Below are 25,517 nucleotides of genomic sequence, written 5' to 3' on the forward strand. Positions count from 1 at the left end.
AGGAGGAAGGGTGAAGGAAGGAAGAAAGGAAGGAGAGAAGGAAAGAAAGAAGGAAGGAAGGAAGGAAGGAAGGAAGGAAGAGGGAAGGAAGGAGAGAATGGAGGAAGGAGAGAAGGAAGGAAGAAAAGAGGGAAGGAAGGAGAGAAGGAAGGAATAAAGGAAGGAGAGAAGATGGAAGAAAAGGAAGGAGAGAATGGAGGAAGGAGAGAAGGAAGGAAGAAAAGAGGGAAGGAAGGAGAGAAGGGAGGAGGGAGAGAAGGAAGGAAGGAAGAAAAGAGGGAAGGAAGGAGAGAAGGGAGGAAGGAGAGAAGGAAGGAAAGAAGGAAGGAAGGAAGGAAGGAAGGAAGGAAGGAAGGAAGGAAGGAAGGAAGGAGAGAAGGGAGGAAGGAAGGCTCAAGCAACAAACTTTTCCAGATGCACAAGTCCCAGTGCAGAATCAAAACAACATCAAAGGCCAAGCTAGTATGTCTACTCCACAAATTACTAATCCCATAAAAATACCCTCTAATGAAAATAACCTGGGAAAAATTCCTGACAAAGAATTCAAAAGGCTGACTAGGCTCCGAGAGGTGGCTCGTTGCTTAAGAGCATTGGCTGCTCTTCTAGAAGACCAAGGAGGTTTGATTTCCAGGACCCATATGGAACGATGGCTCACAGCCACCTATAATCCCAGTCTCAAGGGATCTGATACACTACTCTGACCTCCTCAAGCACCAGACATACATATAAGCAAAACACCCATTACATCAAAATAAAAAATAAATTTAAACTTTTTAAAGAATTTTTAAAAGATTTATAACTATGCTCAAACAACTCAAAGATATATGTGATTTTATTCAGGGCATGGGGAGGGGAGATGAGGAAGTAGAGACAGAGAAAGGCAGAGAGAGAGAGTAGAGGAGTAGAGGCAGACCATGAGCACATGGAGAGAGGGGAGAGGAGCAAGAGGACAGGGCAAGAGCAGTGTAAATATATTTCAAGAAAACAAAAGCAGGGAAATAAGGTGAAGTTAATACAAGATATGAAAACAGAATACAAAAAGAAAATAGAATTATTGAAGAGTCACCTGAAATGAAGAGAATTAAAAACTCAATGAGCCAAATAAAACCCTCACCTATAATGGGAATCAGTATCCGATGAGACAAGGTGAGAGGCACTGGGTCATCTAATGAGGTTCACATGGGCAGTACATGGTAGAGCGCTGGAACACCACGAAAAGACATAGCCTCCATTTATCAGCGCAGAAGGATACCATGCCAATGAATAGGAAAAAATTTCAAGAACATCATAGAAGAAAACGTTCCAAACCTAAAGAAAGAGATACCCTGTCCAGGTAAAAGAGACTTAGAGAACACCAAATAGACAGAACCAGAAAAGAAACTCCCGCTATCACATTAGAGTTAAAACAATAAAAACATAGAATAAAGAAAGCTGGAAGAGAGTCGTCATTTATAAAGGCAGGCTCGCCAGAATAACTGTTTATTCAACAGGAAATTTAAAGCCAAGAGTCTGGAAAAGTGTTTTCCAAGTTCTGAAAGACCACAACCACCAGCCCAGAATATTACACCCAGCAAAACTATTAAAATCAAATCAAAGAGGAATGAGAACTTCTCATAAAAATGGATCAAAGGAATTTATGGCCTCTAAACCAGACCTACAGACGATTCTGCAAGGAATATTTTGTTCTAAAGAGGAAAATAAACACATCCAAGAGGTCACAGAGAATAAATACAATATACCAAGAGAAATAACAAAGAAGACTAAGAAAATACCACAGACAAGCACTAACAAGGCTAACACGTTGGATTAGAAAAAAAAAATCCATCTTTTCTACTGCCTCCAAGGAAAATGTTTCACCATCAGTGATGGACACCACTTTAGAATAAACGTGTGGGGAAAGTTGTTCGAGGAAACTAGAACTAAAGAAGAAGAAGAAAGTTAAAAACTCTGAACCAATTAAAAACTTATGTGGTAGCCGGGCGTGGTGGCGCACGCCTTTAATCCCAGCACTCGGGAGGCAGAGGCAGGCGGATTTCTGAGTTCGAGGCCAGCCTGGTCTACAGAGTGAGTTCCAGGACAGCCAGGGCTGCATAGAGAAACCCTGTCTCAAAAAAAACAAAAAAAAAAAAAAAAAAAAAAAAAAAACTTATGTGGAGCTGGGCGTGGTGGGCACGCCTTTAGTCCCAGCACTTGGGAGGCAGAGGCAGGTGGATTTCTGAGTTCGAGGCCAGCCTGGTCTACAGAGTGAGTTCCAGGACAGCCAGTGCTACACAGAGAAACCCTGTCTCAAAAAACAAACAAACAAACAAACAAAAAACCAAAAAAACAAAACAAAACAAAAACTTATGTGGAAACTCTCACCAATAACGGGAGTCAGTATCTTGGTTGAAAGACAAGCTAAGAGGCATTGGGTCATTTACTGCAGCCACTTTAATATCTCACAAAGTAAGCATCAGGCCTAGAGTAGAAGGAGAGAACTGGCTTCCAAGAGTTGTTCTCTGACATCCACACATGTGGTGTGGTATGCACATATCTACAGGGGAGGGGGAGGACAGAGAAACAGAGACCAACAAACAGACAGGGAGACAGAAACAGACAGAGACGGAGAGACAGAAACAGACAGAGACAGAGAGAGACAGAAACAGACAGACAGACAGAGACAGAGACAGAGACAGACAGACAGAAACAGAGACAGAGAGAGACAGAAACAAACAGACAGAGAAAGACCGTGAAAGAGACAGAGAGACAGAGATAGAGAAATTAAGTATATTTTAAAAAACGAGGTTTCTTGGTCGTGCCAACTCTTTTACAATGAGACCCTCAGTCTTAGTTAGGGTGACTATTTCTGTGATGAAACATCACGACCAAAGGCAATTTGGGGAGGAAAGGGTTTACTTCACTCACAGTTCCATCTAAAATTCATCATCAAAAGCAACAGCTCAAGCAGGGCAGGGACCCAGAGGCAGCAGCTGACACAGAGGCCAAGGAGGGTGCTGCTTACTGCCTCCTCCCCATGGCTTGCTCAACCTGCTTTCTTATAGAACCCAGGACCACCTGCCCAGGAATGTCCCCACCCACAATGGGCTGGGCCCTCCTCCATCAATCACTAATTAAGAAAATGTTCTACAAGCTTGCCTATAGCCCAATCTTGAGGCATTTTCTCAATTGAGTCTCTGTTCTCTCTGATGACTGTAGCTTGTGTCACGTTAACACAAAACCAGGCAACACATACTCTGTAAAGGTCTGTTTGCTATAGAGGACTAGAAATATGGAATGTAGCTGTGAACTCGGATGGCAAAGAAGCATGGCCCTGGATCTGGGGATGTGTGGTTGGAGTGCAAAATGCCCCGACAGGTTCGTGTGTTTGAACATTTGGTTCCCAGATGGCGTGCTGTTTCGATAAGATGCAGAACCTTTAGGAGGCAGAGCCTCGCTGGAGGAAGTGGGGGTAAACCTTGAGGTTTTGCTTGATCGCTTTTGCTTCTTTGTTTTGTGCATGTTTATCTGTGGTGAGAGACAGACACGGAAACCAACGACTTAATACAATGCAGGCTTTTAATCTGGGAGAAGACAGAGTGCATCGGTATAAGAATCAGGGTCTGACGTCTGCTTACAAGCTAAAGTAATTACAGGGCAGAAGGTGGAGAGGCTGGGAAGGAGGCTGTTATTAGTCCTTTCCAGTTCCAGATTGGCCACTGGCAGGAGTGACCAAAGAACAGTGAGCAGCAAATGAGCAAACATCCGGTGATGGATAAGCATCCCTCCTGATCAGCCATCATCAGAGGGATGCAGGGGCAGGGCAGGATCCAGGAAACCAAGTCTGCAGTGCTGACTTCTGTGGTGGAAATTGCCATCACTTAACCCAAAGGGAGAGACTTCAAAATGGCATGACCAAGGCTGATAGGCGATGTGTATATTTGCATGGAAATAGAACAAACTCGGGCTTGGCTCCTCCTTCCATGCTGCCCACAGTTGTTTGAGATGGAGTCTCCTCCTGGCCTGGGGCTCACCTGGTTAGGCTAAGCTAGATGGGCAAACCCAGGTACCTCCATGGTCTCACCTCAGTGCTGGGATCACAAGTGTGTACTACTGTACAGGATTCTGTGAATGGATGCTGAGGTGTGTGCCCAGGTCCTCATGTACTCTGCAAGAACCATATTGGCTGAGCTACCACCCCCACCACCTACCACTATACCACCACCACCCCCAGCCACCTCCACAACACCCCCATCACCCTCCACCGCCCTCCACCACCTCACTACCACCCCAGCACCCACACACACACACCCTCTTTACACTTTTCTGTTTGAGACAAGGTCCCACTAAGTTGTTACCTTGTCTGGCCTTGAACTGGCTCTGGAGCTTGAGCTGCCCTTAAATTTGTGATCTTCCTTCCTCAGCCTCTTCAAATCCCTGGGCCTGCAGGCCTATCTATGCAACAAAGCCTGAGTAAGGCATCTTAAAGGGCTTTAAGATGACTAGTCAGAAAGTACCAGAAGGAGTTATGTGAGCTTCCACCACTGTCCACATTGAGGACGGTCCATAGTCGCCTCCAGAGATGAATTCTGCCCTTCTTGGTGGACAGGAGAGGGACACCTTTATGAACAAACATGTCTTGCTTTGGGTAGAGAGTTTTTCTGTTTCTCCATCTTCTGTCTTTGATTCAACTGTCCTTGCCAACGGGGAGAAGCAGCTAAGCTCTGGTGGGCACAGAGCCCAGGGAGGAGACAGGGACACGTGTGCTCTGTATCTGCTGTGGTCTCCCCCTCCTCCTCTGAAGGCCTAGGTTTAATGTGGAGTCATTAATGAGAAGAAGAATTAACTGAATTTATCTGTGAAAGTGTTAAAAGGCTCACGCTCCGCCTGAGGAATGAGCTGCACAAGAAGCCTGCGGTAGAAATTGCCTGTGTAATTGTAATCTTTTAAATGCAATTCCTGCAGAAAGATGACTCAAGCTTGCTTTTTCTGCTTCCTTTCCTCCCCCATCCACTTCTTGCTCATCCAGGTTATCTGTCAGACCAGCCACCGAGGCTCTGCTCACAAACATGTAAATGCAGATCAGGTACTTACGCAGGTGAGACTGGTTTGTACTGTTTATTTGCGTTTTTGGTTCCATCATTTTTTTTATATATATTGGCTCATAAATAATGTTCTTGTTCTTTAAATTTTTGTATTAAAATGTAGGACTCTTAGCACAATTTCTCTTTCTCCCTCCCCCCTCCCTTATTTCTCATTATTTCTTCCCTCTCCCTACTCTTCTTTTTCTCTTTCTCTCTTTTTTCTTTCCTTCTCTTTTCTCTCATTTCTCCCTTCCTTCTCCCTCTCTTCTCTCCACTCTTCTCTCCCAACCCCACTCTCCCTAACCCCCATCCCTTGTGCTGGGGATTTGGCCCAGGCCCCTCCCATGCTGGACCCGGACTCCATCACTGCACTCCAGCCTGAGTCCACAGATGCCACGCAGAACCTTGTACTCACCTTTAGTTCATCTCTACACGGAGCTCAGCCCTGTAAACTGTGTGGCCTGTGCTCAGTAGAGTTTACTCAGCCCTCCATGTTGGAGGCTCAAGGGTGTGGTACTGATATCTGGTAAGGGTTTTCATATTCTGAAGAACAAGTGCTCTGCTCCCAAGGTGACAACTGCACCCTGGGTAGCCCAGTCACCTTTTCAACCCCCTCCCCCATCATGACTATAATGATAGCAATTAAATCTCAGCATTTAGGCTGTAGCAGGACTCTCGTGTCTGTGTACAAATGTGGGAGCAGAAGGGGCACTTGTGACTCAGACAGGAAGCCACCCCTCAACCTATTTATGCTTCCACCAATAACAGTGCGGGATGCCTGGTACCCACAGTGTCATCATCGATGCCTTTTGTCAGTTTAGCGGGTGACAAACAGCCTTTCCATTGAGTTTGGATCTTTTGGCCTAACCCAGGTGTGTGGACTGCCTCTGCCTGTTTCAGCTGCTTTCTCTGTAGTTGGCTTTTTATGGGAGACAGCTTTTGGAACCACTGTAGCTGGGGTGGAATGCCCCACATTGGAGGGTTGGGTAGCCTGTCTTCTTGTAAGAATAACTAGAAACTGTTCCTGACTCCTCCGCTGAGAGCGACCGAGGAGCAGATTAGTCAGCACTGCAGAGGGGAAAGGAGGGGAGGGGAGGGGAGGGGAGGGGAAAGGAGGAGAAGCGAGGGGAGGGGGAGGGGGAGGGGAGGACCTAGGCTTGTGGGCTTCACACAACAAGTGTCTAGTCTCAGCTCCCTCTCAGTCTGTAAGGTGGAATCCTACCCACGGCACCTCTGAGCACAGGGAAATAATCCAATGTCCCGGTATAAGAGCAACTTTGCGCACAGTGCCATGCATCAAGAGAGCACGTGGGCACAAAGAGGAGGAGGATAATCTACAAGCCCAGCAACTTTGAGTGGAGCTATCCTACTGCTACCTTGATTTTGGAAGTCTGGTCTCTGTGACTATGGGATGAGAAATTTCTGTTGTTTTCAGACACTTAGGCAGTGGAACTTGATTGCTGCAGCCGGAGCTGGCTGGTACACCCCCAGAGTGGCTGATGACCCGAACAAGGGACTTCTAGACAACCGTTTCCTGATCTGTAAAATGGGGTTATTACCCTACTTGCCACGGACCTGCAGCTCAGGGCTTCAAGACATGGAAATGGTCCCCACTGGCTCCCTGGTGCACCCAGAAGTCCTGGGTTCTAGCCATCTGGACGTGTTTCCCAGGGTCTCATACACCCAAGACCAAGGCCATTCCCCTCCTGTCGTTCAGTGGGGATTCCTGAACTTCTCTGAGCCTCAGTTTTCTCAGCTGTTCAATGAGAAGAGGTGTCAGTACCACGATATCTAGTGATACTTTGATTCTGGTGTTTTGTGGTGTGCTTTGAAAAAGACAACCAGATAAATGTGTTCATTCCCTGCAAACAATGGCGACAAATGAGTCCATTAACTTCTCTGGTGCGTTCACTTCTCTGTAAAGAGATTTCCCCCAGAAAGCAATTGGGAGGTGGAAACCTGCAAACTGAGCTGTCAGTATATTAAGCCACTCTGTCTTTAAAAGTCAATTATTTGCCGGTAGCTGTTGTACTTGCTAGGACTGTTGCTGCCGCCTGTTGCAAGGTGATAGATTAGAAAATAGTCATCTTTCATTCAAATGCTGCGTGGCCAAAGGGCTGAGGTCACTTCGACAAAGGGATTCCAGACACCTTCTGAGAGTGCCACGGTGCTGGGTATCTTAGTTACTCTTCTAGTGCTGTGACAAAATATCATGACCATGATGACTTATGAAAGAAAGCATTTAATTTGGCTTACAGTTACAGGGGATGAGGGCTCATGATGGGAAACTGAAGGGACAGGTTGGATGTCAATCCACAAACTCAAAGCAGAGAGAGGTGGATATACACAATGGAAATGGTGTGAGTCTTGAAACCTAAAAACCTACCCAGTGACACGCCTCCCCAATAAGGCCACACCTCCGAATCCTTCCCAGATAATTCCAAACACTGGGAGCCAATTATTCAAATATATAAGCCTATGGGGCCATTTTCATTAAACCACTATATTGGGCATAAAGTCATCCTGACCCAATATAATATTCATCTGCCCAGGGGCAGCTACCAGGCTTCAGGTAACTTGCTTCATAATTCCAAGTCTGCTAAGTGGCCATAATGATAGCATCTATCTCACAAATCTGTGGGGACCCAGGTCACAGTGTATGTAGAAACCTAGCACATATTAAAAGTTCAGTAGAGATAGCTAATATATTTCCGTTGTTGTTGTTGCTGCTGCTGCTGCGGCTGCTGCTGCTACATCAAATACCTGAAGCTGAGTGCTTACATAGAAAAGTTACTTAGCTCGTATTTAGGGGCTGAAAGTCCACAATAAGGAATCTCCCCCATTCAGCCTCCAGTGAGGGCCTCCCTTGGTTATTTCACACTAGGGTGGATAGCATCACGGAAGGAACTCTTGAAGGAGGATGAGTTTTCACGGTGAGACAGAAGCCAGAAACCATGGAGGGAACAGCCTTGCTACTTAAAGACCATTTCTCACTGGAAATAACTCACTCCTCAAGACTCACATAAATTCTTTCCATGGATGACAGCCTCATCTAATGACCTCACACTAGGCTCTACTTGCCAAAAGTTCCTCCCCTTGTTAACACTGCCACATCTACAACCAACTTTGAACCCAACATTCATCAGGGCAAATACTAGCCAAGCCAGAGAATCATTTCAAGCTGACTGCCTTTTCTCTAGTGCCCAGCAGAGTGGCAAGTTCAAGCAAGACCTCTAGCAGGCAAAGACTGAATTGGTGACAGGAACCTGCTGACTCCATCTCTAGCTTATTCTGAGAGTCATTCTCAGTTACCCAGCAGCCAGGGACCTAAGGAGCCTGACAGGGGAAGAGCCCCTTACAAAGAGACAACAGATCTGCTGCCTGGGTGCTGTGTCACACTGCAGAGGACACAGGACAGAGGACAAAGGACAGGAATGCTCCTGGATCAAGCCTCTGTCCCTTGGGATAAGCCGCTTCCTCCATTCTGGGAACAAGGGCAATATCCAATCAAATCCATGTGGACCCTTGCCTGTGGACCCCCCATGAAAGGCTTAGACATTTGTTTTCTTTACACCTTTAATTCCAGTGCCTGGGAGGCTGAGGCAGGGGGATTGCAAGTTTAAGGTCAGTCAGAGCAACATGGAAAGATCCTGTCTGAGAGAAAGGAAGAGGGAGAAGAGTAGAAACAGAGAAAGAAATGTTTAGTTGTGGTAAGATATCCTAACAGTCAAATATCCAGCTTCAAAGCTAATTTTGAATGGCCTTCTCCCCCCTGCCCCCTTATGAGGACTGGTTTGTATATGTATATTTTCCCAAATAGATTACATTCCTGGGATTTCACATGCATTTTTTATCTGCTGAGAGGACTCAATCAGCACTCCTTGGAGGTACAGGACACTCAACCCAGCTGTTTGGGTGAGTGAGGGGACCAGGTAACACAAAAATATAAGGAAGAGAGAGAATTGTTGTCCTCCAGCCGTATTAAGTGTCCTCTCCCATGCCTCTGGCCCACCACAGTTAGCAGCTTCTCTGGCTTAAGAAACAGGCCTGGGGGCTTCGTGCCAGCCACAAGGGCAGTGAAACCTTCTTCAAAGGCCAAGCCCCAGAGGCAGAGCCCCAGATCCAGCATGGCTGAGACTTTCACACATTTCTGTCTTCTGTCTCCTGTGAATGGTGACATACAGTTGGGCACTTTAAACTACTAGCCAGTAGTTATTCCAACATTGACTGGAACTCGAAGGCAAGGAAAGGAAGGGGGCTTCAAGAGCAATGTGGGAGTGAGCCCCTGTACACAGGGACACAGACCAGCCCTTGCAGCTGGTTTCTATTTTCCTTCTTAGCTGTTGGGGGTTCCTACCACAGTCATGTGATTTCTGTGATTAGAACCAGAATGAGCAGGAATGGGCAGACGGGGCAGCCCCAAGAAGTGAGGCAGGTGCACATGTTACTTCTAAACTTCTTTACAACCCCACAGGATGAGGCTATAGAGATGGCTCAGTGGTTAAGAGAACTGGCTGCCATTCCCTAGGACTCAGGTTGATTCCTAACTCCCATATGGAAGTTCAAACACCCATAACTTCAGTTTCAGAGTATCCTATGCCCTCTTCTGGCCTCTTTAGGAACTGCATGCATGTGGTATGCAGGCAAAACACTCACACGCATAAAATAACAATTAAAAAGATTAAAATCTCTACCTCACAGTCCCATCTTGATTGTCAGTGGGATGCAAATGTGCAAAAGCACTCTGTATCAGAGATTAAAAGTTTCTAATAAATTCTAACAATGTTCTCTAGTGAGCATTAATAGATTTATTCTCAGGCATCTGGGGCTGGAGAGATGGCTCAGCGGTTAAGAGCACTGACTGCTCTTCCAGAGGCCCTGAGTTCAAATCCCAGCAACCACATGGTGGCTCACAACCATCCATAATGAGATCTGACGCCCTCTTCTGGTGTGTCTGACGTACTTACATATAATAATAAATAAATCTTTGGGCCGGAGCGAGCAGAGGTCCTGAATTCAATTCCCAGCAACCAAATGATGGCTCACAAACATCAGTACAGCTACAGTGTATGCATATATATAATATGTATTTATTTTTTACATTAAATAAATACATCTTTTTTAAAAATAGATTTGTTTTCTGTACCACAGTCAAGGCAAATCCTAGTACTTTGTGGCCACAATTACCGAAACCATGGAATGAACAGGTGCGTAAGGGGAGGTTTCCTGAGGAGAAATGGGATTCAAGAGCTCAAGTCACCCCTGGGCACTGTACAGTGACAGACAAGAGCTGAACTTCTGTCTTGTGTCCCCATGTGGAGTATTTTCCTAGACCTCTTTTGTGAATTATCATGTTTTGAACTTTCAGCACAAAGCAAGAATTTATCTTTTTCCCCCTCCTGTGTCTGCCTTGTTGAAGTGGGACTTGAACAATGCTGAGCATTTAGAATCTTAAGGCTTTTTTTTTTCTTCTTCAGATAATTCTGGCTTTGTGTCCTTTTCCCATCAGGGAGGGATGGGCGGGGCTTAAGAATGAGGGGCAGCAGAGTCTGCAGATAAAGGGAAGCCATCTTTCTCTCCTGGGTCTCTGACTGACTGGCTGAGAGGGAAGCAGAACGGTGAGGTGAGTGGGTAGATCCCGTTCTACCACAGCCCCGCTGATCTGCTGAAACACCCATCTATCTGTGGGTTCTGGCTGAGCAGTGGCCCTTGTTCTGGGTGTGGCTAGTGCTAGTGCTCATTGGCATCTGGCCCTTCTGTCCTTCCAGGTACACTGCCCACTTCTCCATCCTCTGCAGTTGAGCCAGGCAGGTGGATCTATATAATGAGTTTCAGGATAGCCAGGAATATAGAGAGAGACCCTTCGTCAAAATAAACAAACAAGCAAACAAAAAACTAAATCAAAACAATAGTAGTAGTAATAGTAATGGTAATAATAATAATAATCAATGATAATAACAATAATGATAATAATACAAACTAGGACATCACCCTTGCCTTCCAGCCTTAGCCTCACCGGCTTGATCAGTCCTATTGATGAGACTTTTTCTATTGAGTGTTTTTACTATATTTACTCATCTTTTCACTTTCAAAACTTCATTCTGGGAATGGACAGATGGCTCAGCAGTGAAGAACCCATGCTACCTTCCCAGAAGATCAGGGTTCGAGTCTCACCACCCATGTTTGATGTCTCATAACTGTCAGTGAAGACAGCTTCAGGGACTTGGACACCTCTGGCTTCTGTGGCACACACACTCACATGCATGCACATCATTCCTGTTCTCTTGGATTTTGCCGAGCCCTCTCACACTTTGAATTCTTTAGGATTTCTCCTAAATCACTCTCACTGGAATAGATTGCTGCGGAAGCCCTTGTATCTGGAGAAGCCACGCCCACCATGTTGCTTTTTCAGCCCCGTGTTTCTGAGTCAGCTCTTGCCCATCTGGAATTACGTTAACTGGAATGTTTAAATCACCTATATTCTTTCAAAAGAAAATTTTTGCAATATTCATGTGAGGTTGTCTATAGCAAAGTTGAAGTGCTATTTATCTCCACTGGAGCAGAGGGTGCCGCAGTAGTTAAACCCTCCGTGTGCATGCTCAGGTCAGCAGGCTTACTCTGTAGGACAGTCCCCAAACTGTATACTCTCTTTATGCTTACAACCAGTGTCACTAAACACAACACTCCTTAATTTGGGGGTTGGGGAATAAAAGAGCTAGGATGGTATGACCTGTGTTAAGATGTTTGTCACTGCATGCAAGAATAGAAAGGAAGGAAAGTACCCCCAAACTGGGGTCAAGGGTCAAGGTGCCAGGAAAGCTGCCTTTCATGGAATTCCAGAAAACAGCTAAATCTATAAACCCCAGACCCAGAAGTTACAGAAACGTATCTCCTATGCCCAGTTTCAAAGTGCTGTTTATCCAGAACAACAGTTCCTGGGTCTGGCGAAGTCACACCCTTCCAGGCCTTACTGATGCCAACTGCAAACACTGCACTGAGGCTCCACAGAGCAGCACTTCCTCCAGCACCCTTAGATGCTGTGCTGTGGTCTCTCCCTGTGGGAATCGGACTAATAGACCCTTCAGAGCTAGACTCCTGGCACCACCTTCCAGACCAGTTCGATCTGGCTAGCCTTGGAAGTTGATCTGAGTTATTCTGATATCTCCCTCCACATATTCACGTGTTACTTTATTATTATTATTATTATTATTATTATTATTACCATGTGCAAAAATCAGAAGAGGAAAGACAATAGAGGGAGGTCAGGAAAGACATTAGTAGTAGTAGTAGTAATAATAATAATAATAATAGTAACTAAGCTAAAGGTGGCGTGGAAACCGAATGAGATAAATACAGTCAGACAGCCTAAGATGATCATAGCACTCAGGAGGCTGAGGCAGGGAGCCCCCGACTCTAGGGCACCAGGATTCCTTGAGACACTCAGAAGGGAGGAGGGGAGAACCAATAAGCAAGTAGTCCAGGAAATTAAAATTGGACACAAAATAAGGACACCTGGCTTCCGTCCTCCATGGGTTACTCGTTTGCAGCTTTAACTACACCGCTCTTGAGTTTGATCAGGGAGCCCAGAAGAAATCCAACAGAACAGAGTCCTCCCTCACCTGTCACCAGCCCCTGCTTAGAGACATAGGAAGCGAGCCCCAGGAAGACAGAAAAGATGCACTCAAGGAAACATCAGAGTTGCAAAGCAGCTGAGAGCTCAGACTTCAAGGCCTTGGTGCATCTGACAAACACTCCTCTGACCTCCTCAGAACCACACCATGGTAAGGTTGAACATGGAACACTAAGTACTGCCGAGTGCACAGGAGTATGCCTTCCTAGAAATACAAACTGTAAGGGATTCCAGTTTTAGAGCTATTAACATGTGAAGAGTGTATACTCTCAAGGTGATGAAAGAGTCCTTTGCTGGCAAGTGTTGTGTGGTTCTAGTCACATCTACTCATTGTCTTGCCCCTCTGCCCATTGCTAGTTTTTTTCTCTCTATTTCTGACCTTATGACATGACTATCAATAGTCCCTGTGCTCTAGCCCCTGGCTAGAGCATTCATTCATTCATATAGTCTAGCACCTCCCCTGCAAGGTTCCTCCCACCAACCAGCCACCACCTGCCCCTAAGCCACAGCTCTTGCCCACTCTTCCTTATCCATCAGACACAGCACAGTCCCATCTTCCATACCCTCAGAACGATCCACTGAACAACACCTTGGCATCTACTGCTGTCCTTCCCAGGACCTACAGAATACACAAAAATCCTCACCCACCTCTGAATCCTGCTCGTTTCTCCAGTATCCTCCCAGGTCGGAGTGTGGATTCCAGACGTGTGGGGCTTCCCTACTTTGGCAGACTCGCATTGGAACAGTGTCTTGGTGAGTTGTGTGGGCTCCAACAAAGCACACAGTGCCAAATAAAGGACAAACAAAGGAGACTTACTTGGCTCATGGTTCTGATTCAATCCTTGAAAGCCTAGCAACCTTGGTGCTGCCATCTGGCTGCATCACAACTCGGCAGAGGGAGCAGAAAAAGAGCCACCAGTGCAGGCAAAGCATGTAGATGACTGCCATCTTTGCCATCCCCATTCCTATTTTCCTATCTGTGAAATGGGAGCAATGCTGTGTCTCTTCTCTTGGGGTTTATTGTGAGTAAATAAGTCCTTACATGAAATCCTTGTACTAGGTGTTTAATAGACACTCAAGAAATTTTAGGATTCTTATAACAACTTCCTTAACTGTCTGGGAATGTTTGGCTCAGTAGAGGAGATAGCTAGAGGATATGTCTGTCTGTCTAGGGAAACTAACCCTCACCTCCCTACTGCCTGTGGAGTGACGTGTGTATGTGATTTTTAATCATATGGTATACACAACTGAGTGCAGGAGTATATAGATGCCAGAGATACTGGGTCCCTAGAGCAGGAGTTACAGTCAGTTCTGAGCCCCCACCCCATCCCCAGCGCGGATGCTGGGTACAGAAGTTGGTTCTGTACGGCAGTGCCTATTCCTAACTGCTGAGCCATCTCCCCAACCCCCAAGTTTTTCCTTTTGTACCTGAGAGTGGCATTTTTGTCAGATGGTAAGCATTGCCTCTGTGACTCTTCTGTGGTCATTCCGAGGTCCTTCTTTAGGACAGGGTCTGAGGAAGACTTTGGACACACACACACACACACACACACACACACACACACACACACACACGCCAGGACAGCAGGACTGACTGAATTAAAGCAGCGGTTTTGATTAAGTGTCTACAGTGAGGTGGCCTGGCCATGGAAGATGATGGCAAGTCCCAGATTGCAGCTCAGTCGACCTCTTTGGCTACACCCTCACTGACTTCCAACAGATCGAAGCCCAAAGCATGGCTCCTCTCACCCATCAGCAGTCTCACACAGCACTGCCGTCAGAACCCCACTGTCGGGAGCAGCAATAGGAACAGACTCCATTCCTTATCATGGCCTCTCACCTGGTTCTCCAGGACACTCAAGCCAGCCAGAATACCAGCCTCGTTACTACTGTCATAAATGACCATAAGGCTCCTGGCTTCCGTATCTGCGCGTCATCCATACCACAAAGATAATTAAAGCATTTTCCCATTGCTCTGACAAAAGTGACTTGAGGAAGGGTTCATTTTGGCAAAAGGTTGAGGCAGAAGTGCTCTCAGTGGGGAGGCATGCGGGCAGGAGCAGGAGGCAGCTGGTCACATGGCATCCACAGTCAGGAAGCTGAGAGAGATGGATGCTCATGCTTAGCTCAATTTCTCCTTTTATTTAGTTCAGGACCCCAGCCTGTGAAATAATATGGCCTGCAAGTAGGGTTTCCCATATCAGTTAAGCCAGTCTAGATATTCCCTCAGAAACGTGACCAGAGGTCTGTCTTCTGGGTATTCTGGAGTCTGTCAACCAACCATGACAGCTTCCAACAACACAAATTCATCATCTTGTGGTCGAGAGGCTGGAGACCTAAGGGTATCATGTAAGGTGAAAATCAAGGTGTTGTGCTGACAGGGCCTGTGTCACTCCTTCTGAGTGTCTCTAAGTACACCCTTTCCCTCCTCCTGCTTCTGAAGGCTGCTGCTTCCCATTGGCTTGTAGCCACATCACTCCAGTCCATCTCTTCCGTGCTGGTGATGATGTCAAACCCACCAGGATGATGGGCAGTCTCTTCAATCAGAATCTTTAAATTTATCATGCCTGCAAAATCTCGTAGAAGATCACTTTCCAAGGCACGTGGGGCCCTTGAGTCAGAAAGAAGCCTTCTGGTCCCCAGGCAGCCCTTCCTGCTGAGGGTGGCAGGCATCAGGCAGACGTGGAAGACTGGCCCGCCCCGAGTCCTCCCACCCCCACCCATGAAAGCTGCAGGGAAGAAGCCTGAAAAGGGGCGGGGCCAAGATCAGGGATGAAGGGACTCTGTGAAGAGAGGGAAGGCAGTGCGGGAACGGCCCCTAGCACAAGCATTGTCCAAAGACATTCAAAGCCACATAAATATTTAAAAGTACTGAACTTGAGGTGAGGTGAGTTTCTGGGGAACACCAAATAAAAAGGGGTACTTCCCTCTTCTCAGTCCCTCAAAAAATAAAAGCTTTGGTTCTCGCCCACAGGAGTTCACCTTGTGGTTGCATAGGGTGGGGCGGAGAATGGAAGCTGGACTGTGACTGGATGAAGGCACACGGTCAACAAAACCTTGCCTGCTTCCTGGGCAGAGCACAAAAAGCTCCGTGTTGACTCAGCTATTTGCTTTCCTGGAAACAAACAAACAAAAAAAGGAAAAAGATAAAATCCGAAGGCAGGGTTTAAAAGCCATATCAAAATTGAAATCTGTTGAAAGCAAGGGCCTTTGTGAGCCAGCCACCTGGGACCAGGCAGCCCCTGGGAAGGCGGTGGGGGAACGGTCCTCAGCACAGGCATTGTCCAAAGACATTCAAAGTCACATAAATATTTAAAAGTACTGAAGCATGCAAATAAACACACGGAGGGCAAATCTGAGTGAGCTGGCCCCGGTGCACGATTTAAAGGCACACACCGCACTTGCTACCGGGGAAGCAGCGCTGTGTTGGCCTCTCTGACACATCATTTCTCAAACCATTGAGCTCTATAGATGTCAGCTGCAAGGTGATTTCGGGCCAGCAGTGTGTGCAGACCTACATCACACAGGAGGATGATCCTGACAGGCAATTTCTGATTTAAAAATTAATTGTCCCAGAGACTCTACGAGCTGATTCCTTCAGCCATATTCACATAACCTGCCCTGAGTGACTCCATGCCACATCTGTCCTTGCCAAGGCTTTTATCTACACACACACACATACACACACACACACACACACACACACATATACACACACACATACATACACACACACATACACACACACATACACACACACATACATACACACACATACACACACACATACACACACACATACACACACATACACACACATACACACACATACATACACACACACATACACACACATACACACACACATATATACACACACACATACATACACACACATATACACACACATACATACACACACATACACACACACATACTCACACACACACACACATACACACACACACATATACACACACACATACATACACACACACACACACACACACACGTGCGCGAGCTTGAGCTTGCGCAAAGCCCCCACTTAGGGCTAATTGCTGGGGCAGAGAAGAGGAGACTATCAACCTTTCAACAAGGGCAGCCACAGTGTCTGGGGGCCAGGCTTAGTAAACTAAGAGTCATGACAGGAGTTGAAGTGAAATGGCAGATATGGTACTTAGCCTCTCTTGCCCCATCCACCATGGTTCCTGTGATGCATAGCAAATGCTCTACTCCTACTCTGCAAGCATCGTAGATGGTGAAGGGCAGAGGTGATATCCTGAAGGCCACCACTGTGGCTCACACCTCAGGCTTTGCAGCACCCCTGGCCCCACATAGAAGATCTGAGCTTGTTCTTTTTGTTCTTTTTGTTCTTCTTTTGTTCTTCCGATGTGAGCAGCTGCACAGTTGACTACTAGGCAGAACAAGTGTGCTTTCTGCCCACACGCCTTCCCTTGCCACTCCCCAGTTTCTGTCTATGAGGGCGGCCCCTGCTCTGCTGTGACCTGTGTCTGCAGAACCGTGCGACATTGAAGAGGAAAAGGAAGAGGAGGAAGAAGAAGAAGAAGAAGAAGAAGAAGAAGAAGAAGAAGAAGAAGAAGAAGAAGAAGAAGAAGAAGAAGAAGAAGAAGAAGAAGAAGAAGAAGAAGAAGAAGAAGAAGTAAAAATGGGGATGAAAAGGAAAAAAATGTAAAAAGTACTTTTTTATCTAAAACGTTGCCAACAATCTTTGGCCTATGCACATAGGAGTGCCCCTACTAACGCTGTGTAAATCACACAGCTCTGCGCACATGACAAAAAAAAAAAAATAAGTGTGATAGTTAAAGGTAAACAAGATGATAGTAGCTGCCGTTGTTTAATTCCTACTCCATGGTAGTGTTCAAACATCTGAACAGAGTTCAATTCCAAAAAGCGTTTCCGAGTATCACTGTGGTGCTGGGCCCCAGGAAGAGGGGAGTTCCTGTGGAGGACTAGTCCAGCGGAGAAGGCAGATGAACAGTCTCTGATGAAAACCAAGGAAGGCTTCTCCCGTGGTGACGACCAAAAGTGCGCAGTGTGGCGCTGAAGGATGAGCAGCAGTGTGCTCGCTCTCAGAGAGTGAGGACAAAGAATGTTCCAGGACTGCGGGAAATACGAAGATATCACAAGCCTGGGCTTGTAAGCAGTCCACAGGGCCAGGAAGGGTCAAGATGGGGTTCAGGCCACCTTTAGCTGACTCCAACCCCCAACAATAAGCAGCAGGATGTTTTATTGATAGTGTTTCAGTTTCTTCTACTTCTACCCAGCATCTCGGTTTCCTGATTGGAAGCTCCACGAAGCCCAGATCTGCGCTTTTGCCATAGTCTACCAGACACATGAGACGTTAAAAATATTGGTCAATGTATTGTTCGGGACCCTATTTTTCAAAGTTTTACAAAGTATAGCATATTTCAAATGTGTGCAAGTCTGAGGGAGAAAAATATCCAAGTGCCTCTGTGCCTGTCATCCGATTCTGACATTTGTCAGCTGTGAACAAGTATGAGCCACCCATGCCACCTCCATCTGCAGCCTGGATGGTTTTAAAGTCTACTAATGCCCAGCTGGCTGCCTAATGGGGAGCTTTTCCTGGGATGCATTTTCTAGGAGCCCCAGTTGACCCCTGCAGATGAAAGTTTTCTGTTGTTACTTCAGTGAGATCTGAAGAGTGGGAAGGTGTGGGAACTGGGATCTACCCTAGGGCTCTGTTCCCTAACTGTGACCTTGGACAAGCAAAGCCATTTCACCTTGGTTCCCTTTCCGTCCACCAGGGGGAGTGAGTGAGCAGTGTGGAAGCCTTCCCCTTGTGCCAGGACAGGAAGGAAGCCTCAGTAAGGCACTTCCTAGCTGTTTGCCTTTGGCAAGCTACTTACTTCTCTGAACCTCCATTTCCCCACTTACATTATCTACCTCGGAGGTTGCTCAGGGAATCATGAAACAGTAAAAGTTTGAGCAGTTGACAGATTTGAGGGTGAATTCAAGACCAGGCCACGTTGCGGGTTTAAATACTCCATTAGTGATTCCTTCAATATTTTCTATCACTTCTTTGGAAAACCTCTACCTACAATAGAACAGTACAGGCGTGATCACTACCTCATTTATCTTTAAACAAAGATATTCTTTAAGTTTCTCATTAGCATAAGGCAAGCAAGCAGTGTGACATCACAGAGACCCAGGGCATTGACAAAGACTCTGCCCTCCCCCATTGTCTTTTCTCTATAACCCCAGATCCAACCCTAAAGGAAAAACCTGTCAGGCTCAGACCAGGAAAAGTGGCAGAGAGGGGGATGGGCGTGCCCACTCCTCAGGAAACCCAGGTCACCTTAGAGAACCTGACCTTCAGGTGCTCTGAGGGTTCCCACAACAGCCTGCCTCTCACAGAGGATGCAATTTACAAACCCATCGTTTCTCACTTGAGAGGCTCCTTGACAGCGAAAGCCTGTGGGGTCTCCCCAGTGGCACCCTCATTAAGGAAATGCAATTTAATTGTCATTGGGACTGGGGACCTGCGTTGGATGCTACTTTCAGCGCTTACTCTGCAGTGACAAAGCGGTGGAGGATGCCAGAAGCATGCCGGCCTGGAAGGAGGGAGGGGGGTGGCATCTGAGGAGTGAGCTAGTGCTGAATTGCCCCATCTGTTGCGTTAATAACCAATTGGTCCAGGGGCTGGGACATACGGTACCTATTAGGATCTGTCTGCACATACGTAACTGCTCATTTCATCTGCACAAATGACTGCTTACTTATGCAAATGGCAGGCCTAAATGCCCAAATTGGAAAATGCAGCTAGGAAGGCACTTCCTTAACAAAGGTTATGTTCAAACCCCACAGAGGTCGAAGCGTAGGAGCACCATGCTGTGGATGTGTTAAAGAAAGCAAGCAATGTGGGGAAGGACAACTGTATTGGAAAGATGTTGGCGCTGACAGCCATGGCTCCTGTAATCTATGGTACAGAAACAGTGTTAATGGTAACAAAGGGCTGGGTGTGATCTCAGACGCTTCTATTTCCAACCCTCAGGAGGCAGGGAGCCAGAGGCAAATGGGTCTCTGTGAGTTTGAGGCATCTGGTCTACGTAGGAAATTATTGGACAGCCTGGGCTACTTAGTAAGACTGTCTCAAAAAGCAAAGGAGGGCAGGAGGTGGGGTTTACAGACAAAGCCCAAAGCTTCTGCTTGGGTGAGCAAGTTACCTGGCAAAATAGGTGGAGCAAATCCCAAAGGCTTCCCAACAGGGTCCAAAGCAAGATTCTGTGAGCCAACTAACCATGAGGTATATTAGGGAGGCTTGAAAATCAAGTACTCCCATGGCTGAGAATCAAACTGACTGCCTAGGTATCAATTTTCATCCCACTCTCCAGTTACCACTGTGTGGACAAAGTGGTAGAGGGATGGGAAAGGCATAATGTTTTCCAGGCTCTGGCTTTTGCGTCCTGTCAGACCTTTGTGGACTGGACTTCAGTCTCAACACTAGCCAGCCCACCATGGCTGGGTTGCTGCATTTCTCTAAGCCTTGGTGAGTTGTCTGGAGATAAAGATAGCGCCAGCTGGCACCCAGAAGCATTGAGAAATGAGATTTGCACTCATGAGGCAATGCCAGGTACCAGAGATGTCCCCAGGGAAGGTTATTATCGTTAAAAACTGCATGTATCAAGCAGTCTTTCAGCTCTGTGAGAACAACAAAATTGCCATTATTGCTAGCTCATTGTCTTAAACGTGGTCGTTATTCAATAAAGTCTTTGAAGCCAGGATGATGTATGAGTGATTTAAAATAAAATGTTCTAGGTTAAGGAAGGATGCTTGCGTGCGTGCGTGTGTACGCATGTGCGTGCGAACGTGAGTGTGTTTCCTTTTCTCTGACTGGAGATCAGAGTGATGATATTCTTTAACCACCTGGAGAGCTTCCTAGAAAAGGCTTCTAAGCCTCATGGTTAAGATGCTGAGGTCATTTTGTGCTATCAGTTATAAGTGTTGCAAGAGTCCATTTTTCTATTGCTGTCATTAAATATCAGAGGCTAGGTATTTTTCCTTTGTAAAGGAAAGGTGTTTATCTGGAGACAGTTTTGCAGGCTGGAAACCCAAATGTTGCCACACCTCTTCCGGGAAGAATCCGGTGGCGCATCGCCTCCTGAAGATGGCCTTGCAGAGATGGAGAGTCAGCAGCAGGGAGATGGGAAGCAACTGGGCTCTAAAACAAACAGCAACAGCCCTAAGAGCTAACTCAGGTCAAAGTTGTCATTAGAAACCAACCTAATCCCTTGCATAGACAATGGCTTCCTTACCTGTGACCAAAACACTCCTCTCCAGGCCCCACCTGTTCAAAGTCGCAACACCATCACATTGCAGACCAAACTTGTAGTACAAAAGGTATCAGGAGACTCTTTCAAAGCACATCTTATAGCAGCCTACAAGATAAAAATCTGTCAGAGTTTGAGATTCATAAATAAAATCTGAATTACTTACGAATTAAAAGCATATTGAGGGTAAAATTTTTAAATTACATTTTGGTGATAAAAATGTTACATAAGAATATAAGAGACAGGCTGGCGAGATGGCTCAGTGGTTAAGAGCGCCGACTGCTCTTCCGAAGGTCCTAAGTTCAAATCCCAGCAACCACATGGTGGCTCACAACCACCCCTAATGAGGTCTGCCACCCTCTTCTGGTGTGTCTGAAGTCAGCTACAGTGTACTTACATATAATAAATAAATAAATCTTTAAAAAATATATATAAGAGACACAATGAAACTGTTCTTTTAAAAGAACTGCTGAGTTTTCAATAATGACATGAGATGAAAGAGAAGCAAAAATGGAAAAATATTTAATCTTCAAAATAAGTGGGGAAAAAAAAGCAAGCCTGTAAATACAAAGCAATTAAGATAGAACAGAATAACCAAAACAGTGTCAAACAAAATAGCATTTTTTAAAAAGATAAAGAAATATTGTAAGGCCAGAGTGGCTTTTTTGGAACTTCTAAAAGAATCAACAAATATTACGAAACTTAAAATAAGAAAATTCAAATTTAAGAAATGACTGAAAATGGAAATGTGGCTATAAACACAGGATTCTACAATGATCGTTAAAGTAAGAGGCCCTCTGAATAATTTTTGTGTTCATTAACTTAAAAACGGGAATAATGGACAAACACTATAGGAGAAAGTATAAATTATTAAAATTGCCTGGAGAAAAAAATAGAAAACTTTGATGATAAAAGGCTGCTACAGAAATTAATAAAATAAATTTTTTCATAAATAAAACAGCAAAGTTTACTCAATATTAAAGGAAGAGATTATTTGAATCTTCACACAGACTTAGATAAGAGGAAACATTCCCTGTTGTTCCCGGTAAGGCCGCAGAGTCAGTAAAATGAGTCTGTGTTGAGAGGGCTCACTTAGCAAGCTCTGAGGGGCCGGTCCAGCCATGGCCGCCTTCTCACTGGAGTTGCTGAGAACCTGGATTTTTGGAGGAATTCTTGACTTTTAACCTTGTTGTGTGTTCTACAAGAGGGGAACGGCTGATGCTAGGAAAGAAACATAAAGACGTAACTCACGCAAGAGCTAATAACTCCACATACACCTATGGGAAAGAAGCCTAAAGCGACTCTCCCAGGAGCTACCCTTCTTCTGCGCACCTTTCTCTCTGTGTTTAAAGTTTTATCTATTTATTTTATGTATGTGAGCACACCGTCGCTCTCCTCAGACACACCAGAAGAGGGCTTCCGATCCCGTTACAGATGGTTGTGAGCCAGCATGTGGTTGCTAGGAATTGACTCTCTGTGTTTAATAAATCCAACTTTGCCTCCTCTAAAACTCACTCTTCGTGGAATCTTGAATCTTGTCCCGGCCTCTGGAGATCGAAGGGAACCTTCAGGTGACTGCCAGTACGGTACAGAGCTGTGTCCCTGTTGCTCAGCAAGTTCTGAGAAATGTGAGAAACCCCACTTTTTGGCTGTTATTTGAAAGAAAGAGGGTGGGGGTAGAAAGATGGAAAAGGGGGAATTGTGCTTCTGAAGTTGGAGCTCAGACAAGTCCTGTGGCTTATGGAGGGAAGACCTGCTGACCACTGGCTTTGACCTGGGTCTGGTGACAGTGACTCCTCCCATCTACTTAGCATACAGCTCGGTCAGGTTTCCTGAGAGGTCTGCTAGCCAGGTGACTGATTGGTTCAATTTAAGGGAAAAGACGGTTTCCTAACCTTTGGATCAGGTCAAACAAATGTCATGGTCCAGAAGTAGAACTCAGAATCCCCTGAGGAGGAGGTCTTTCTTGGTGGGCCTCTCAATGCCAGCATAGCTATACCTTTGCATATAGTATTTTATATCTTAAGGAGCCACAACTGTGACGCTTCTCTTAGTGTTACTAGGGAGATGGGAGGGAACGGTAGGGCCCAAAACTGATTATGAGAGAGGTTTCCAAGCCTGCTGATGTCTGTTTAGCTGGTTACCTTCTGGGTGATCCAACCAATGGCTATTTTCACACTGAAGAGATTGAGTTCTTGGTAACCATTCAGTGCCTGGGTCTAGGTGCCTCAGGGTCCTGATCTGTCACTGACTGGAGGATTCCTAGAGACCCCCTGATCTCCAGTCAACCTTGGAAGGCTAAAGAAGCTGGGTTCTGGTGTCAGTGAAGAAGGAGAAATAAGGGGATGCAGACAGAGACCAGCAATTGAAGGTGAGCAGGCAGAGATTAATTTCCTCAGGTTTCCTTCTGTCTGAGGCAGCACCTTCTGATGCTGTGCATGAGGGTCCTCCACCCAGAAGTAATCCCTCCAGTAAACGCCTTTACAGAGGAGCCACCAGTCGTGTCTCCTTGTTGATTCCATACTCTGTAAAGGTGACATTCAAGACATCACTTTCCGAAACTCACTTCCAGAAGTCCTTACAAACTTTATGTCTAAACCGGGAAATGGAGACATCAAAAGGACAAAGTGTGGTCATGGCTGGCGCAGCTTACTGAAGAATGAATCCAAAAGATTCCTAAATCAAATACTAAAAAAAAAAATCTGGTTCAATTCTAGGTCAAATGATAACAGACCACAATTTAATTGGTTTTATTTCAAGAAAGCAAAATTAACTCAACATTAGAAAATCTATTAACCCAAATTACAATATTATCAGATTTAAAGACCAAACAAATTGCTTGATTATTATATTAGATACAAAAAGAGGATTTGGTAGAACTAAGCAATACTTCATGATTAAAATCAAAACAAAGCTTTTATAGCAGAAACAAACCTTTGTCTGGTAAAGTTTATCAAACAAAAAATGGCAGTAAACAGTCACTTGAAAGTGTTCCAAATGGTGCGATGATAAACACATTCTTTTTTATCTGACACGAAGCAAGGAAAGCTCTTATCTCTACTTATATCAAGTTTTGCTCTGGTGGTCTTAGCTGGCACAGGGGCAAGAAAAAGAGATGGGAGACGTAAGAGAAAAAAAGATTTAACTATACACAGAGACCATAAATACCCACTGAAAAAAATTTAAAGATTAGCAATTATTAATGAAAGAGTTTAGCAAGAATTTCTAAAATATCATCAAAATATAACACCAATTGTATTACATACATGAACAAAAACTGAGAAATTTAAACAAAAAAAATAATGCCTATAAAATGTAAAAATCCATAAACTTTTATGTAAGGTATGGTGGTTTGAATAAGCTTGACCTGTGGGCAGTAGCACTATTAGGAGCTGTGGCCTTATTGGAGGAGGTGTAGCCTTATTAGAGGAAGTGTGTCACTGTGGAAGCAGGGCTTTGACCTCGTATATATGCTCAAGACTGGACAGTGTGATCCAGACCCTCTTCCTGGCTGCCTGTAGGAGACAGTTTCCTGGCTGCCTTTGGATCAAGATGTAGAACTCCAGAACTGTGCCATGCTTCCTGCCATGATGGTAATGGACTGAATCTCTGAAACTGTAAGCCAACCTCAATTAAATGTTGTCCTTTATAAGAGTTGCCTTAGTCATGGTGTCTGTTCACAACAATGGAAACCCTAACAAAGATAGGTGTTTATGTGAAATACGTAGACAGTCATACTTGAAAACTATTTTAAAAGGATCAAATATGTGGAACGATATACCATGTTTGTGGATAGGAAGAAATTGTGTTATATAGAATCAGTTACCCTCAGGTAGTCTCTAAATCTACCATTTTTCTCACCAAAGCACCAATATGCTTTTTTCTGTATATTGACAAGTTAATTCTTAAATGTGAAAGTGGGTAGGAGCAAGACTAGTCAAGAGATTTCTGAAGATGAACAGAGCTCAAAGACAGGCTAATGTTAGAAGTGGAAAGACAAACAGATGTGTAGGAGAGGAGGTTAACACAGGGGGACCCCATGCATGTTCAACTTTTATTTGACATCGTGGCATAATGCAATGATAAGTTCAGAAATAATTTGTGATCCACACGAGAAAGTGCAATCAGGTGTCTTTCTCATTTAAAAATTGATTTGTGGCAAGATCTTGCACCGACCCGTCTTCCCTTCCAGGCCTCCCTGCATCCTGTCTGCCTCTCCTCCCTCCCCCATAGACCCCTCTGCACACACTTGTCTTTCATGGGACCCTGCAGTGACCATGTGTCTGCATCGGGACCTCTCATTTGTCCTACTCAGGCTGCTCAGCATCCTGACTGCTTGTCCTGGGACCCTACACCAACTGCCCCAAATAATCAAGACCAGGACAGAAATTAATGAAATGGGGGGAAATTAAAAGAATCAATGAAATGAAGAGAAACAAGATTGATAAATATCCATCTGAGTTAACTAAACAAATGAGAGGAAAAACAGATTAATAAAGTTAGAGATGAATATAAAGA

At 45.3% G+C, this 25,517-nt stretch overlaps 2 long non-coding RNA genes across 5 annotated transcripts; one reads left to right on the forward strand and one right to left on the reverse strand.

The window, feature by feature from the left end:
- Nucleotides 1-2,332: 2,332 nt before the first annotated feature.
- Nucleotides 2,333-13,899, reverse strand: Gm39676. 4 transcript variants are annotated; one of them, XR_872350.1, is made up of 4 exons: nucleotides 13,339-13,899; nucleotides 4,335-4,782; nucleotides 4,061-4,144; nucleotides 3,083-3,835 (listed from the first exon to the last, which is right to left on the reverse strand). It is a non-coding gene; the product is annotated as a predicted gene, 39676 (long non-coding RNA). The 4 variants fall into 4 exon arrangements; XR_872349.2 differs by having other exon boundaries at nucleotides 2,333-4,144; nucleotides 4,335-4,427; XR_872348.2 differs by having other exon boundaries at nucleotides 2,333-4,144; nucleotides 4,335-4,431.
- Gm51888 lies at nucleotides 4,534-9,628 on the forward strand. The gene is made up of 3 exons (XR_003949656.1): nucleotides 4,534-5,074; nucleotides 5,829-5,932; nucleotides 6,496-9,628. It is a non-coding gene; the product is annotated as a predicted gene, 51888 (long non-coding RNA).
- Nucleotides 13,900-25,517: the final 11,618 nt, after the last annotated feature.

This window comes from Mus musculus, chromosome 11, assembly GCF_000001635.26.
Source record: "Mus musculus strain C57BL/6J chromosome 11, GRCm38.p6 C57BL/6J".
NCBI classification, from domain to species: domain Eukaryota; kingdom Metazoa; phylum Chordata; class Mammalia; order Rodentia; family Muridae; genus Mus; species Mus musculus.